At 40.3% G+C, this 13,340-nt stretch overlaps 1 protein-coding gene across 2 annotated transcripts in view; it reads right to left on the reverse strand.

Moving 5' to 3' along the window:
* The window catches only part of SPIRE1 (spire type actin nucleation factor 1), a 125,391-nt gene that overhangs the window by 56,091 nt on the left and 55,960 nt on the right, over positions 1-13,340 (reverse strand). The window lies entirely within an intron of this gene.

Below are 13,340 nucleotides of genomic sequence, written 5' to 3' on the forward strand. Positions count from 1 at the left end.
TTGTAGCCACTGACTCTACATTGCAATTCTCTTAGCAAGCATATCAGTTACAGAAAAGTTAAATATACCACTCAAAGATAGGTATGAACAAAATTATTTAACCCACAATTTATTGATTAAGTAATTTTGATTCAAATATATATCCTTGTTTTTTCAAACAGAACCTCAGTTCCCTCTGTTTATAGTGGTGGTGCCCTTTTTTGTCCTTTTCCTTACAAACACTTAATTCCTGGAAATTGTCTCCAGCATGGCAATTACTAGCAATTGAATTACCTGGAGCCAATGGCTTTGACATACTCCCAGCACACAGGTGGGATTAACCTGCAGGGACTGCAGATGGTGTTTATACTGCCCTAAATGCTCAGAGGCTCGAGGAAAAGGCAACTTTGCTGCTTCACTTTGCCTCCACACGTTTGTGTCCACTGGCAGCAACAGTGAAAAAGCATCACTCTGTCAAGTATTCAAGGCCAGTTAGTGTAGCCCAAACTGTGCTGAGTCTGCACTATGGGGACTGTAGTTGTGCTGTTGGGGCTCTGTCACAGCCTTGCACTCCATGCCTGCACATATTCTTTCTCCCTTGTGATACTAGGAATTAAGAATTTTATTTTTGCCAGTGAAGCTGAGGTCAGTGCAAAGCCCACTGGGCTGGTAGGAATCTTTTTTGGTATGGAAAATAAAAAATTCTGGATCAAAGCCATCGCTGACCAAATCACATATGATGCTACAGTATATTTTTCCCTTCTTTGTTGGTCCATTTTCACTTCTCTCTGCTCAAAATATCTTGGTCTCCATATGAACATTTAGGATGGACAGTTGTAGTGAATTATTAAGCATCTTGCAGTAATTGATAGTTTTCTTGAAATCTTAGGTCCTGAACTCATAGGAATATATACTAAATATAACCTTCATTATTTCTAATTAAGAGATTATGAAAATTCTAGTACATTTTAAAGGCTGACTTTTGCCAAAATCTTAAAATATATTAGCTTTCTCACATCATGACTTCTTGGAAGGGGAGGGCAAGGAGTCTTTCCTTCCAAAAGAGATTAACAACACAGATCTCAACAAAAGATGGGAACCCAAAGATGGAGAGCAAGAGAGGTTGTCTCTTGCTAATAAATTGAATACAAGAACATTTCTTCCTCTTCCTTAGAGCTTGGCCGTTCTTTCTAACAATATCTCATTTATTTCAAAATATGTCACTTGTAGAAGTAGGCCAACCCATGCACCTGAGTCAATCTCTGACTGCAAAACCAAGCACAGTTTGTTATATTTTCAAATAAACCTCCTTGTATTTTCAAATGCTGAGGATTCTTTAGAAATTAATTTATTTGCACACTCAGAAAAAGATGCATTGGAAAACATATACATAGTTTAAAGTATTTCAAGAAGCTTTCCAACCCTTATTACCTTGCTTTTAATTAGCATAAAATAATTTTATACTTTAGGTTATTTCAACCATATCAGATAAGTCTTACCATCCTTATCTGAGAAGGAACCTTGTAGAAACAAGTATGTTCCTCACTAAAGGGATGTGTCCTCAGCAGACAATAGTTCAGGGGAAAAAAAACAAACAGCAAAAAACCCAACAATAAAAAAACTCCACACACCACAACCCAGCTACCAGTCATCTCTTCATCAAAATTTTATTATCTGAAGGGAAAAAGAGAAAATATAGGTAGGCAAACCAATTTTCTCATTCTCCAGTCAAGTGCTGCATGACTGCCTTGTTTTCAAACACAGCCCTTAAAATAATTAAACTATTTTGTGCCAAGTAGTCCAAGGACCTGCACCATAGGTAATTATTTACCTGTTCTCAGCTACACATCATGAAAGATATATCTCTACAAGTCAGGCAGGAACTCCCAGCTCAGTTCTTCAACTTCAAAGTTACCTTTAAAACCCCTGGCACCTGCAGAGGCATCTACTACATGTCAATTGAAAGAGATGCTTTTACATGATAAGTGTACAATGCCTTCTAAAGCAGAACTATAAAGGGAATTATATCTCTGGAAGGTAATTAATACTATAGTGATCTCAGTCCACAGAGAGTAAGGTTATCAATGGGGTGATCATGGTAGAGCACTCTCCTGCATGTACTCAAAGACCAATTGTTACTCTTGTTACCAACTGGACAACTCTTCTCTATATTAACATTTTTCATGACAAAACCACTTTTGAAGACTGAATGCCAGTGCAGTTATATTTTTAAAAACCAAGACTTTAGAGCAAAGTACAGTCACTAGAAATGCAAGTATATACATTTATTTTAAATATCGCTGCCTTCAGAAATATGAAAGGCAGTTTAACATCAACTTCATATTGAACTTGATAGCAATGGATAAAGGGACATACCTAAGACTTTGGCAAAGTGCCTCAACTGCAGTTAGTCAACAGCTCTGAAATGAATTTAGGATGTACCATTACATCTACCAAGAGCCTGGTGTAAAACTGATGAGTGCTAAAGCTTACAGATTGTTCTGTCAGCAAAGCTAACTTAAAACATCACTCTCTTGTCAAAAAGCCCAAAACTGTTTCTTTTTGCCAGTATCCCCAAGTACACATCAGTGTCCCACAAGAAAGATGCCTTCAAGAGGAATCTGGGGGAGGTAGGAGAGGCAAGGGGGAATCAGTTCCCTCAAACTCTGCATGACACCAGCAAGGAGCTGCCAAGAAACCACTCTGCTCACAGCACCTTCATTAAAAGGCCTAGACAGCTGCCAAATTACTCTCAAAGAGAGGTTATCTTAATCTGCCAGAGTGGTAAAGAAAATTAATAATCCTTTTATTGTGGTAGGCATGTAAGACAAAAGAGGTTTGTGGGGGGTGTCTAGTTATCTTGCTGGTTATCTCCCCCCAGCTGCTTGCTGCCCTGCACCTAGGCACCAGCAATACCTGCCTGGAGATTACAATCCTCCTGAGTTTCACCTTCACAGCAGCAAGTGTCCTGAACAGGTCAGAAACGCCCATCCTGTTCTACCTGCTGGCTTGACCACAGAGCCAGGCTGAGAGCAGATGGGTGCCATCATCCCCTGGCCACCAGGAGAGCACCTGGAAGGAGCAGGCATGTTCCCTCTCTCCCTCCCCAAGCCAGGAAATCAAGCCCAACTTGTAGTGTTCTGAGGTAAGGCTTTTTGGTTTTAAAAGGTTTCTGGCACTGACAGATTTCAGCACTTCTGTTGAAGGTGATGCCATGAGGCCAAGTATCTCTGGCAGCCAGACTTCACTGGAAAGTCCCCGGCAAAGTGCCTTGGCTCCAAACACAGTAGGTACCAAAACCAGGGCAAGAAATTGCAATAAACACCCTCCTTTGCTCACCAGCACACTCAAAAGTGAAAAGGACTGACATCACCCTTTTAAAAGGAGCACAGTGGTTACTTTCAAAGTAAAGCTGACCACATGTTGACCTCCAGTTACACTGCCCAGAAGGAAAAATCAGGACAACTGTTTAAGACACCAAATGACATCACTTTAATTAATGAAACCTGTCTATCAGCATAATTCACTTAAACACTTGTCACGTTCAAAGCTGCTTTAAAATTACTTTGAAGGGATTTACATGAACTGTCCCAGCTTTCTTCATCAGGCTAAGGTACAAGAATCCCTTCACTTTCTATATGGGTTTATAAGAAATTAAACACAAGGTCAAAGACAAGGACAAAATTAATTTACTGAGTATTTTTATTTCCAAATGTGCGTTATCTAGAAAACATATTCCTTTTTTTTTTCTACCTCTGAGCCATGAAAAATAGTTTAGGTGTGACATGCTGCTTCTTTCCGGACATGAAAAGACTTAATAAAACTTGCTAATACTGACCTGAACTTCCATTTTTTTCATTTTTTTTAATATCTCATGTTACCACAGATGATTTTTTAAAAAACAAACCCTATAGCTTACTTTCTTCACTTAACACTGTCATGTTTTTAAACATCACCTTCCAATCTTTTCTCTTCAAAAGGTGGATTGAGAATAGTGATATCTTACACCTACCTGTTTAAGCATATGTGACAGTATAAAATACATATATGGGGGCTTGTGACATACAGTATGATATAACAGATTGGTAGATGTGAATTGATTTGAAGAGACCAGTTCATAAAAAGATTTGACTTCATGAGAATTTGCTGATTTAAAGCAAGTGTTGGTTTTAATGCTCACATCAAGAAATCCTGGTATGCCAAAAAGAAAAAACAAACACAATTAATCATTAGGATTTTCTTGTCCCAATTCCAAGCCTGCTTTGTCCTAAGAGAAGGCAAAAAACCCCAAACCTAGACAACCTGCTCCAAAAAACCCCAAGCATACAACTCTATTTGGCTTAAATCACCCAAAGTATCATGTTCTTCCATGCTAATGTGAGTGCAATAACTACAAAACAAACTTAAAAATCAAGTTTCTAGCCCCTTTCTCTGAGATAAATAGATAAATAACAATAAAACAAAGGGGTTTTTTTCTCTGTTCAGTGCAGAGGCAATAAAATCCTGATTTCCATTCACCCAAGCTTCCAAAAACAATCTTCCTAGTGCCTTCTTTGCAGGCTTTACCCAAAGCAAGCTGAGAGCAGCATATGAAGCTCTGCCTGCCCTTAGCACAATCCCTGAGCTCCCTGTCCCTGTCAATCCCTCAGCTAAATATTCCTCCTGAGAGGGTTTAGTTTGGGTCTCCAAACAACAACTACTCGTGGTTGCTACTGAGTGCTGCCAGTTTGCTTTGCCTCCTTACACAAAATCCCTGAATTCCCACGCCTGCTATCTTGCTATAGCATCCAGGCTGCCCTACACCTTCCCTTCAGTAAATGCTCTGCCAAGCTCCATAGATTCAAGGAATTTATCTCTTGGGACCACGTGTGATTCAGTTGCACAGATTAGTGTGAGTTATCAGAAAGGTTAAAATATTCAAATAATTCTGCATACCCAACTCACATATGCAGAAGCTTTGGAATATACAGCCCAAAGTTTGAAGTGGCAAACCTTAAACTACATGAGTAGTGCCCTGCAGCCATCACCCAGAAGAATACTGATTTTCCCATTGTGTTATTTCATTAAAAATATTTACAAATTGATCACTTTAAACACACTCAGGGCCATGCATCCTGCAGACAAGAATCTTTTGAAAGCTACCTCTCAGGAGTGCTTCAGTTACAGTACTATTTAAGAATGTTGGAAGTACATGTTTTAAACAAAAACCTACTGTAAAAAATCTTTTACTAAGAAATGCAAAACATGCCCTGTCTTCAGACCAATCTTTGGGATAAATACGATATCCTGCCTTTTAGATATGGATCTTCATGGGTCAGCACAGTCTAGCAAACACTGTTTATTTCTTGGTATCAAATGGCCTTATCTCACTTAAATGTTTTTTCTAAAATACAGCATGCAACAGTACACTAAGCAAAGGGGAACAGAAAATAGCATAATGGGAGCACAGTAGTCAAGAGCATACTAAAAAAAAAATCACACAGATAGAAGAGAGAGATTATTATTTTGGACAATTAATGGTACTTTAAAATCAATTCTATGAACTTTCCTACAAATGGTTAATTTCTTTTTATACTGTTACTGGCTCTGAAATAAATGCACCAAAAGAAATTTTGCCTCAAGCCCAAGGCTCCCCCTTGAATAATTCAAAAGCAAGAAGATCACAGTGGCTTGATTAAAGGGCCCTCCCTCTGTTTATTTATTTTTCTGATATTGCTGTTACAGGACAACATGCCTCTGTAAGGAGTTAAGTAATTTTGTAGCATCTATGCTGCTTCCATTTTCTTTGGCAATGAAATTATATCATTATAAGTGACTCTGGGCTAGCAATATTGACAACTTAAAGGCACATAGTTTTTTTACACAATTGCTATCAGCAAGATAAACTTCTTTGCACATTCATATTCAGTGATTTATTTCCTGTCAGGAACTAGAAAAGCCAAAACTTCCACAGCCACTTTTCCTCTTAACCTCTCTCCTGAATAGGCTGATGGATTGTGAGGTTCTAACACGTCAGAGAAGTTAGAGACTCCACAATTCATAGAGGACAAGCACTTGCAGACTCTGCCATTGGACCTTTTCTTTCAGCCTGGCAGGCATAACATATTTTACCCCAGCTAAACCAGTCACACTAATTAAGAAATTCTCCCCCACCCCACAAATCCTGCTTCTCCCATGCCTGTAGAGCTACAAGAACACCTACAGTGCCTATTTCAAATGAGCTGCATATGCACAACATAAAAACTGCAGAAACAAGTTCACCTGCTGTTTTGAACATGGTCAGTATGTGCAGCAACTGGGAATCTGCAGCCCATAATACTACATGAGAAAACTGCCCATCAACTTTGAATGCCACCATTAGTTCACCTGTCTACTAAAACATGTATCCCACACATAATGTAAGTAATACAGGGGGTCCTGGGAAGCTACACTGGAAATCCCTTATGGGTTATTCCCTGCGGGATGCTGGCATTACATGGAATGTAAATCAAACACAGGCACGCTAGGAAATGTTATGTGAGCCTGTGTAAGAATGGCCTTCACTTTCAAAGTAGCTAAAGGAGCCTGCAGAGATAAAAAACTACCAGCAACACCACAAACATCCATGTCTGCCAAGCCTACATAGATAGAAACGATTGTGACAAGATGAACCTTCACCAATCCATAAGACAAGCTGCTGTCCTGGCTAATTTTTCTGAGCAGATCTACTGCCTTTACCAGGCTGACAGTGAATCTGAAAAACCCATCAGGGCCTTCTGTGCACTTAGCAGTTTTAACACCTGGAGAAGAGGAGAGGTTAAGAGTTGGAAAGGGAGACTCAGGTAGATCCCTTCAGCTACGGCCAGGTGAGGTTTGCTTAGCTGAGTGCTGCAGTTCATCTGTAGGGCAGAGAAGATATGGGTCCTTTCTGTAATAGTGGCTCTGCTCTTTTCCTACTTTGCTATGGATCACTACAGCTTTACTGTGTTAATTGACCATTACCCTGATTTCCAGTCATTACTTAGAATTTCAAATTAATCTGATCAAACAGAACAGACCTTGTGAAAGTAAACACTCATTGATCTACTTTAGTCTCCAGGGTATATTTTAGGCAGCGCAGGCTCACAGAGATTATTTGCTACTTCAGATGCATTATTTCTTACAGAATGCTTTGCATGTTTTCAAACCTTTATTATTTATGGGATAACTGGAGCTCTGTCATGACAAATTCTGCTTTTTATACATTATGGGCCACCATTACCACCAAAGAATCCTTCCACCTGCACTAAAATATGGAACTTTATTTTTACCCTTGTATAAATTATTTATAATAATTACAGCGTAAAAGAGACAGGGGAAAAAAATCCCTGCCCTACTGTGCCTCTTTTAGATGCATAAGGGCCACACACAAATTCGAGGTGTATTCCAACCTACCCATACATAAAAATAATCTGAACACCCCATCTGTGTTTCCTGTTTTTGCTGGACAACTCCTTGGATTCCTCAGACTATTTTAGACCTTAGACAGGTTATACCAGTATAATTATGTGAATTATGGGTACAGGGGTTTTTAACCAGTGTAGATGTGCTACTGTGAGCCATAAATCAATGCAGGAAAGGTCATTTGGTTTTGTCGCCCAGCCTGGGGTAAGACACTCTATCTAAGCCCATACTGATGGAAGGAATGTTTCAAAGAACAATTAAAGTAAGGAAGACAAAAAGTTCTTTTTAAATGGGAAGACCAAGGCCTTGAGGAACAACTTTTTTGCAAGTACATCAGGTATAAGCCCTTCATATTAAAGCCCTATTATTATTGTTAAACACTTTTATTTTAATACCAGCAACATATTGCTCATACATTACAAACACACAAACATGCAGAGAGACACTCCTGCTTTATTTTGCACAGCCTGTCCTCAGCTCAGTTCCATGGCCTGCACAGTACAGGAGTTTCCAACACTTGCTCCTGCCATGACTCAGCCAGGAACACTGTTTACTCTGCACCTGCACAATTGTTTGTAGCACAAAACAGATGAAGAAACATATTAAAGAACAAAGGCAAACAAATACCTTTTGGGATGCTTTGACAACACATAGGTGACAAAGATCCCAGCAAAAGTGACAGCACAGACATGAGAAACACTTTTGAGTGAATAACCATGATGCACAGGATTGCTTGGACAAGAGAAAAGCAGCAGGTTTACTGCATTTCTAAGACAACTCCAAGTTCTCTCAAAGCATGTGGATGGGTCCTATTCAGTCAAGATCCATATATTCCTTTCCTAGTCGAATCTCAGTGATGGTCTTGAAAGAGTCCCAAAGGGAATACTTGAGCTCACCTCCTGAGCATAGGAGATGAGTTCTGGTCCTTGTGACTTCACTGCTGAACTCAGAGCTCCCACTTATGTCAGTGCAGCACAGACAGAAAGGGTGGACAGGATGTGGGCTGCCACAAACTATCTACCTGGTCAGAGCAGGACCATGAAACTCCACCTTCAGAGGCCCAAACTGCCCAGGGGCATCCACCTCAGGGTGTCCTGTCATTGCAGTATGATATGGGTCCATGGTTACAAAGTCACTTTGGGAGATTTTGGGGTTTCTTTCTAGCTGACAGTCCCCAAAGAGGTAAATTGCAAGAAAGGAACATCCAAAGGAGAACCTGCCTTCCTCAGAACTAGATGGCTGCACCTTTTGGAGACCCAAAGATGGGACAGGAGGTTTCCCAACATTACAAAAGGGATCTCAGGCCTCTGTGTGACTGAAGCTCCACAAGTGGAATATGATACATTTTTGTTCAAGCCAGCAAATACTGTGAGAAAAAAAGTGAAGAGAACTGAGGACTTCCAACCCACTGTAATTTCAATGTCTCTCCATAAACATGACCCAAAAATCACGTTTTTCTAGAATGAAATCCACCAAAATAAAGACTAGCCCATAAACACATGAGTACAGCATTCAAGAAAAGGGAAAAGATCAATTGTTGTCTTTTTAGAGCATGAGAATTTTCACAAATGGCCAACAATGCTGCATTCCTTTTTAATATAAAATGAATTGGCAACATCTGGGACTTTGTTTACCATCTCAGTAAGTTTCCAAATCTTCACCAGTTTCACAGAGTTACAGGGTACACTGCAAGTTGCCTGTTTTGAAATGAAGCATAAATACTGTTCTGCAGGCTCATACAAAAATGCTGAAGCCAGCCCAGCCCTAAAATGAATTACACTCACAGAAAGTTGCACCTTACTAAGCTTGGACTAGACAAAATTATGGGCCTTTGAATTCCAGTAATATGAACTCTTTAACTGTCATAAACAAATACCCTGACTTGTTTTTAACTGCATTTTCTGGTTCCTCTCTGACAGGTTCCCATATTATAGTTACATGGGGTCACAGCATCTATATGATAATAGTCCTCAGAGTCAGAAGGGAGCCTCCAAAATACTTAGATCCAAATGTAGATCTTCTTATTCTGCCTATAATTGCATTGAGACAGAACATACTTTTCTTTTCCCCTATAATCCTACACATACCATAGATGGTAGATCTGTACTACTATCAGAGCGCTCAAAATAAAACAGAGGCAGATCAATATCACCACTGTAAATTTCAGTTCCTTCCAGCTGAAAGGAGTCAGTCATATCCTTGAACTGCCAAGACATATGAGTCACCTAGACATACAAGTTTCTCATCTCATGACCTTGCCAATGACTAAAATAACTGAAATGGGAGAGGAGGAGTGTTTGAAGTTGAGAAAAACAATTTATTCTTCCTCTTTGCAAAGCACAAACATGATTTTCTACCAATAAAAATATTGCAAACTGCATCCTTGTTTACATTTCTTATAGCAAGATAACACAATACTGACCATACTGCTCTGAAAAAAAATTCATACAAATTAAGTCAACATGGAGATTTTCTATGTATGAGTTTTGTCTATATGAGATCCGGGTCACTCATTCACCTTTGTGAAGCACCACCTGCAAGACAGTTGATTTTTGGTCAGAATTAACAAACACTATTACTGAACTTCTTAAAAGAAATTAGTGAGGTAAGACCTGGGACCCAAAGCCATTGAGCCCCAGAGACCATCCACCTGTATTTGTGTCTTAGACAAGAAGATGTAGCTTAGCTACAGATAAGGCTCCTGTTCAAAGCTGAGTTAACTTTTGGGATGAAAGGTGAACATAAGTAAGAGAAAGATACCGGTTCAGGAAGGGAGCTGCCTCCTTTATGTACCTTCTACAAGACCTACAAGACCTGCAGAAAAAGGCAGTGACAAAGGTTAGTGTTGTGACTTGCAGGCAGAGCTGACAACACCTCTACAACACCTCTGCTCTGCAGAAGGGCTGAGATAAAGTCTAATACTGGCAGTAGTGATTTGGCTACAATGACGTTCAAATCTGGAAGAAATGACAGGGCTAGGATGGCAGTTCAGCCCAACAAACACCAGCACAGAATAAAGCCTGCTATCAAAGCCTTATGAGGTTACCTTTACATCTAGAATTAGAAAGGGGTGTTGACCTAGAATGAAGTATAATACTGCATCTGGGTTTAGGGTTGGGACTCAAGCCAGCACATATTGATAAATCGCAGCTTAGAAAGTGCCTCTGGGTTAACGTGAAAAATGTTGTTGGTTTAACCATCTGACTGCAGAGGTCTGTGGGATAAGGAGTGTGATACTGTTAAGATTAGGAGTGGAATTAGGGTTTGAGCATACTCTGGAAGAGGCTGATAAACTGCATCATCTTGTCTCAGTATCAGGGAGGGCCCCATGCTGTGATAAAGGTGCCACATGACAGGACTTCCCACACCCTTAGCAAGCCCAACACTGCCCAGCATGCCAGGCCTTCCCTGTCTACACTCTGTTGACCAAGGCTTCCCAAGGTGTATGTGTGCTGTCAACCTGATAAATTCCCAGTCCCTTGGGATTACTGTGTCTTGTGTACATGCAGAGTGAACCTGGCACTCCTGACAGTACAGAGCTCCTTTACCACACAGCACAGTGGGTGCACACAGTGGATGGGGTGGGGGAGAGGGACTCAAACTAGGTAAGCATCTGTCTGAAAATGTACAGTCTTTACTGTCTCCGTTTCTCCCTTCATTTGTAGCAGGGCTGACAATCAGAAATATATCAAAGACTAAAAGCTTCTGGCAACAATGTGTCCTCTCTTCACAGATGCATTTTTAAAAACAGTAGGTCAAGTCTAGGCAGCAGGCTGGTCCTGCCAAGGAAATCAGAAGCTAAATCAGCCAAATATACCAAGAAGCAGCACAAAAGCTTGTCTGTGTCTTCCCCACTGGCTTTGCCAATGATGATCTTGGCAGTACTATTTAGCACTCACCCTTTTCCCAGTTCTTGGGAATCAGTGTTTGCCACATTACTCAGCATTTTCCAGGCTAGAGGGAGGGTACAGAATTGACCTTGCTTACTTTACATTACAGAGAAACTTGACATTTATCTTAACTACCTCTGTGTTTTAATCACAAAATATGCTCAATCAAGTTAGTGACTAATGCTGAAAAATTCAGTCTTAGTGGCAGGCAGGCCTTGGACCAGACAATGACAGTGTTTGGAAAAGGAGGAATCATATAATCACTTTTCAAGGACAAAATAATTTCCAGACAGAAAACTACATAGTTAAAAACCTTAAAAGTCCATATTAGTAGCACTCAGGCCATTTCTACCATTTTCCAAGCTAGTGATGTAGAGAATGCAGGGGAGGCAAGAACAACAGTTCTCAATTCAACGAGCAAACCTGCTTCAGCATTCACTACAAACTGTAGTTTGTACTGAGGAACTGTAGAGGAAAAAGCTTCACAGTGAGTCTTGCCAAGAGGGACTTAAAATAATTGAGCCTCATGGTCACAAGACCACACACTACTGTTGTGAAACAGTCACTGGGTAAATAAGGGTATAGCCTCTAATATTTTACCAGTCTTACGGAGGTGGAGATGGGGGCAAATAAGAGAAAGCCACATGCAAAAGATGGTCTTATCCCTAAAAAGGTATTAAGTCAGGAAAAAAGGATCTTGCAAATCTGCACTCATGGCAAAAATATGGCAGAATGCTGCTGCCATTCTAGTACTACTAATGCAGTAACAACACTGAGTAGGGAATAAAGGTAATTTGCAGAGTTAAGCCTGCAGCACATAATTTAGGCAAAATCAACAACAGAAATAAAAGAGAATTCCAAGGGATGGAAGAGTAAAAGTTAGGATGATGAACAAATTGACAGCTGACTTTCAGTTTACTAAGATGAAGTTACAGAAGCAGTACATGTCCAGAATGAAATAAAATTACTAACAAATTACGATGAAGAAATAAAATGTAAGATGCAGATTTTAAAACATACAAACAGGCAGGTACCACAGACTAGCAGAGATATTAACAAAGCCAAATGAAAAGGATGTCATTCCATGGCCTTAACCATTGAAACCTGTTAAATTTTCTTATTGCTTTTGTATTTCAGGGATGTCTACACCAGCCTACCTAAAGGAGTTCAGAAAAGTTTTCCCAATTTTTCTTTTATTCTTTGCAGAAATCAAGGAAAGAACTTGCAAAATAATCACTCCTACAAAGCCATTGTTTTCATGTCTGTACACAAAGGTCTTTTCTGCCTCTGCACTAAGTGAAACTTTCACTTAACAATCTAACTTCAACTGTCACCAATTCACAGCATTTTGCCAAACCAAGGGGAAAGGAGGAATGTATCCCATCAGTCTTCTACATTTCCTCTACACTGTCTGGAGCAGCTCGCATGGGGGCTTAGCAGGGTGCTGCTGGCCCCCTCTGGGGCAGGTGACTGGGAGCCAGGGAGGGGCAGAGGGAGGGGAGAGCAAAGCACATGCATGCAGCAACTCAGCAAGGCTGGCAGTGGCAGGGGCTTGAAGGGCAGAGCACTCCAGCCAGCCAGGCCCTCCCCATCACAAGGGAGCAAAGACCATTTCATTCATTTCTCCCTCTGCCCTCTGCTTCTCTGAGGGAGGGAAGAAAAACAAAGGCATTAAGCATTTAGCATTACTTCTGATGCAAGGAGGATGCAAAAGCATCTCAAAGTTACTTCCTCTCCAGTCTCCTAAGAGTTTCTCTCTACTGTTAACCCAGCAGAACGGAAGAGTTTTAGTGGGGTCTTTTTTCTGATTGTTGATGTGTTCTGATGGGGCTCTTTGGGGCATTCTTCTAGTCTCAGCTTCCACCATGACCCTTAATTTATGCAATGCACTAAGCTCCTAGTATGCAAGATATGACTTGCATTTGTGAAGAAGCACTATAAATGGCTCAATCCCCCAGTATAAGTAAGCATAATGTTTTCCAACCTGTATTAATATCCAATTATTTATGAGTTAAACCAGTTACAGAGTTTTTTTTCAACCATGCTTAT

The sequence above is a fragment of the Oenanthe melanoleuca genome, chromosome 2, assembly GCF_029582105.1.
Source record: "Oenanthe melanoleuca isolate GR-GAL-2019-014 chromosome 2, OMel1.0, whole genome shotgun sequence".
Lineage (NCBI taxonomy): Eukaryota > Metazoa > Chordata > Aves > Passeriformes > Muscicapidae > Oenanthe > Oenanthe melanoleuca.